The sequence below is a fragment of the Schistocerca gregaria genome, unplaced genomic scaffold, assembly GCF_023897955.1.
Source record: "Schistocerca gregaria isolate iqSchGreg1 unplaced genomic scaffold, iqSchGreg1.2 ptg000905l, whole genome shotgun sequence".
In the NCBI taxonomy this organism is placed as follows: domain Eukaryota; kingdom Metazoa; phylum Arthropoda; class Insecta; order Orthoptera; family Acrididae; genus Schistocerca; species Schistocerca gregaria.
In genome coordinates, this window is record NW_026062265.1 from 12,501 (window position 1) to 17,500 (window position 5,000).

Genomic DNA, 5,000 nt, shown 5'->3' on the forward strand with positions numbered 1-5,000 from the left:
TTACCGCGGCTGCTGGCACCAGACTTGCCCTCCAATAGATACTCGTTAAAGGATTTAAAGTGTACTCATTCCGATTACGGGGCCTCGGATGAGTCCCGTATCGTTATTTTTCGTCACTACCTCCCCGTGCCGGGAGTGGGTAATTTGCGCGCCTGCTGCCTTCCTTGGATGTGGTAGCCGTTTCTCAGGCTCCCTCTCCGGAATCGAACCCTGATTCCCCGTTACCCGTTACAACCATGGTAGGCGCAGAACCTACCATCGACAGTTGATAAGGCAGACATTTGAAAGATGCGTCGCCGGTACGAGGACCGTGCGATCAGCCCAAAGTTATTCAGAGTCACCAAGGCAAACGGACCAGACAAGCCAATCCGATTGGTTTTGATCTAATAAAAGCGTCCCTTCCATCTCTGGTCGGGACTCTGTTTGCATGTATTAGCTCTAGAATTACCACAGTTATCCAAGTAACGTGGGTACGATCTAAGGAACCATAACTGATTTAATGAGCCATTCGCGGTTTCACCTTAATGCGGCTTGTACTGAGACATGCATGGCTTAATCTTTGAGACAAGCATATGACTACTGGCAGGATCAACCAGGGAGCTGCGTCAACTAGAGCTGAGCAGCCGGCCGCCCGGGAGTGTGTCCCGGGGGCCCGCGCGAACACGCAAGCGTCCGCTCAATTATTCTGCAAACAGGAGGAGGCCGAGCTCCCCTGCACGATACACCTCGAAACCCTCTCAGGTCCCGGCGGCGCGCAGCGCCGTCCTAGGTACTTCGTCGGTTTCGAGAGAGGCGCAATCGCCCGGAGTTAGGCGAGTAGACGGTTTTAGTGCGAACACCCTTGCTCCCAACTGAGCTTGCCGCTGCCGACAGAGGCCCGGGAGCGTGCTGTCGTGGCATTGCCGGCGGGAGACAACACGCGCCACCTATGGTGACCGGCAGCTCCAACGCCAGCGCCACACAAGGGCAAAGCCCCACTTGGGTGCAGAAGCGAACTCTCCCAGCACAGCGCACGCGCCAACACGTCCGCACAACTGCGATACAAACCACCTGCGAGAACCGCTGGGGCGACCGAGCAGCAGACGGCGTCGCGGCGCCGAGTGCCAGGCGGCGGCGCATCCTCAACGCACACAGTCCTCAATCAGACCAGCACACTGCAGATGTCCACCGCGCTTCGCACCGGGCTCGGCTGAACCAACTTTGGCCGCCAGGCGCCGCGTGCAGGGTGCGCCGCAGCGTAGCTGCGCCGCCTGCCGGGCCCGTCGGCTGGCGCTCCTGCCACTCGGCGCCCCCCACCAGCCGCCTGTTGCGCGTGCGCCCACGCAGCGCGCGGCCAACACGCCGGGCGGCCCCCCTTCACCGGCCGGGAACAGTCCCACCAAGCCACCGCCGCGTATCGCTTCATACCCACATGGGCCTAGTCACGCGTGTGGATGTGGCGGGTACCGCTGAAACAACCGGTTAATAGCTGTACCGATCGTCGCCATCACAGATTCACCTCCAGCGTGAACAACCGCTCAACAACGGATTTCCAGTTCATTTGCGTATCTTGGGCAGTAAACGTAGATGTCCACCTACATTTGCGAATTCAACAATTCTTGCATGCCAGGATGTCATGTGTCACGACACGCTACATCAGACCACATACACACTGCGACATGTGCAGAAGAGAACACGTGGAAGGTGGCCCGCGCACGTATGCGATGTACCTTCCGCGATCCACTGTCAACCGGCATCTGCGGCATGTCCCAGATATGGAACGCGGTCCACCAGGGTAGCACTTTGTGTGAGGCAATACGACAAAGTCGGAATACACGCGTCACTACATCAGACGGCTCACGCTGACCTGACCTGACCTGACTCACCGCACCACCACCCCCAGCGACCCAGGGTGACATACAATGCGTTCGTACGTTCCTCCCACACGCCTCTACGGCGTACCACAGTGCAACCTAGCTGTTATTGGGAGACGAGACAAGTAGCATCAAGCACAACATATGGAAATTGAGATTCGACACCGTTGGGCACAGCCAGCGTACGGTCACACGTATCACACTACTTCACTCTGTACGTAACGACCGATGATCGGTACAGCGTGTGGGTTACGCGTACGACATCAGCGGACAATGGACACAGACCATACCACGACGTACACTGAGGGCGTCGACATCTGAATGCAACTGAACAGCTGCGAGGCTCATTTAACACTCAAACGCCAGACCGACCAGCTTGAGAGGACAGAGACACAAAGAGGGGGACAGAGGGGGACAGAGGGGGGGGAGGGGGGGGGGTCGGCGATATAGTCCTATTGCAGTACAATTGACAGTGGATAGCAGGAATATGTGGAAAGTAAGCAACACTCGCAAGACATCTACATGAGGATAACAACGACACCAGAGATTCCGAGCAGTGAACTATGTTAGGCAAAGGGACAACGTGGGTTAGGTTAAGGGACAACGTGGGTTAGGTTAAGGGACAACGTGGGTTAGGTTAAGGGACAACGTGGGTTAGGTTAAGGGACAACGTGGGTTAGGTTAAGGGACAACGTGGGTTAGGTTAAGGGACAACGTGGGTTAGGTTAAGGGACAACGTGGGTTAGGTTAAGGGACAACGTGGGTTAGGTTAAGGGACAACGTGGGTTAGGTTAAGGGACAACGTGGGTTAGGTTAAGGGACAACGTGGGTTAGGTTAAGGGACAACGTGGGTTAGGTTAAGGGACAACGTGGGTTAGGTTAAGGGACAACGTGGGTTAGGTTAAGGGACAACGTGGGTTAGGTTAAGGGACAACGTCGGTTAGGTTAAGGGACAACGTGGGTTAGGTTAAGGGACAACGTGGGTTAGGTTAAGGGACAACGTGGGTTAGGTTAAGGGACAACGTGGGTTAGGTTAAGGGACAACGTGGGTTAGGTTAAGGGACAACGTGGGTTAGGTTAAGGGACAACGTGGGTTAGGTTAAGGGACAACTTGAGTTAGGTTAAGGGACAACTTGAGTTAGGTTAAGGGACAACTTGAGTTAGGTTAAGGGACAACTTGAGTTAGGTTAAGGGACAACTTGAGTTAGGTTAAGGGACAACTTGAGTTAGGTTAAGGGACAAATTGAGTTAGGTTAAGGGACAAATTGAGTTAGGTTAAGGGACAAATTGAGTTAGGTTAAGGGACAAATTGAGTTAGGTTAAGGGACAAATTGAGTTAGGTTAAGGGACAAATTGAGTTAGGTTAAGGGACAAATTGAGTTAGGTTAAGGGACAACTTGAGTTAGGTTAAGGGACAACTTGAGTTAGGTTAAGGGACAACTTGAGTTAGGTTAAGGGACAACTTGAGTTAGGTTAAGGGACAACTTGAGTTAGGTTAAGGGACAACTTGAGTTAGGTTAAGGGACAACTTGAGTTAGGTTAAGGGACAAATTGAGTTAGGTTAAGGGACAAATTGAGTTAGGTTAAGGGACAAATTGAGTTAGGTTAAGGGACAAATTGAGTTAGGTTAAGGGACAAATTGAGTTAGGTTAAGGGACAACTTGAGTTAGGTTAAGGGACAACTTGAGTTAGGTTAAGGGACAACTTGAGTTAGGTTAAGGGACAACTTGAGTTAGGTTAAGGGACAACTTGAGTTAGGTTAAGGGACAACTTGAGTTAGGTTAAGGGACAACTTGAGTTAGGTTAAGGGACAAATTGAGTTAGGTTAAGGGACAAATTGAGTTAGGTTAAGGGACAAATTGAGTTAGGTTAAGGGACAAATTGAGTTAGGTTAAGGGACAACTTGAGTTAGGTTAAGGGACAACTTGAGTTAGGTTAAGGGACAACTTGAGTTAGGTTAAGGGACAACTTGAGTTAGGTTAAGGGACAACTTGAGTTAGGTTAAGGGACAACTTGAGTTAGGTTAAGGGACAACTTGAGTTAGGTTAAGGGACAACTTGAGTTAGGTTAAGGGACAACTTGAGTTAGGTTAAGGGACAACTTGAGTTAGGTTAAGGGACAACTTGAGTTAGGTTAAGGGACAAATTGAGTTAGGTTAAGGGACAAATTGAGTTAGGTTAAGGGACAAATTGAGTTAGGTTAAGGGACAAATTGAGTTAGGTTAAGGGACAACTTGAGTTAGGTTAAGGGACAACTTGAGTTAGGTTAAGGGACAACTTGAGTTAGGTTAAGGGACAACTTGAGTTAGGTTAAGGGACAACTTGAGTTAGGTTAAGGGACAACTTGAGTTAGGTTAAGGGACAAATTGAGTTAGGTTAAGGGACAAATTGAGTTAGGTTAAGGGACAACTTGAGTTAGGTTAAGGGACAACTTGAGTTAGGTTAAGGGACAAATTGAGTTAGGTTAAGGGACAAATTGAGTTAGGTTAAGCGATAATCTGGTACAGCCACAGTTAGGTTAAGCGATAATCTGGTACAGCCACAGTTAGGTTAAGCGATAATCTGGTACAGCCACAGTTAGGTTAAGCGATAATCTGGTACAGCCACAGTTAGGTTAAGCGATAATCTGGTACAGCCACAGTTAGGTTAAGCGATAAACTGGTACAGCCACAGTTAGGTTAAGCGATAAACTGGTACAGCCACAGTTAGGTTAAGCGATAAACTGGTACAGCCACAGTTAGGTTAAGCGATAAACTGGTACAGCCACAGTTAGGTTAAGCGATAAACTGGTACAGCCACAGTTAGGTTAAGCGATAAACTGGTACAGCCACAGTTAGGTTAAGCGATAAACTGGTACAGCCACAGTTAGGTTAAGCGATAAACTGGTACAGCCACAGTTAGGTTAAGCGATAAACTGGTACAGCCACAGTTAGGTTAAGCGATAAACTGGTACAGCCACAGTTAGGTTAAGCGATAAACTGGTACAGCCACAGTTAGGTTAAGCGATAAACTGGTACAGCCACAGTTAGGTTAAGCGATAAAGTTGGTTAAATTTGGTATTGTGTGGGAAGGGGGCAGAGAGAGAGGGGGGGGGGGGGTGGATAGTGGTGGCAGTACACGGATGCCTGAGTCACCGTCAGATACGTCA

The 5,000-nt window shown here is 50.0% G+C and overlaps 1 non-coding gene across 1 annotated transcript in view; it reads right to left on the reverse strand.

Moving 5' to 3' along the window:
- LOC126324777 (small subunit ribosomal RNA) overlaps nucleotides 1-599 on the reverse strand; it is a 1,893-nt gene extending 1,294 nt beyond the window's left edge. Inside the window, exon 1 of the ribosomal RNA XR_007559912.1 lies at nucleotides 1-599. This exon is cut by the window's left edge and continues 1,294 nt beyond it. This is a non-coding gene — a ribosomal RNA (small subunit ribosomal RNA).
- Nucleotides 600-5,000: the final 4,401 nt, after the last annotated feature.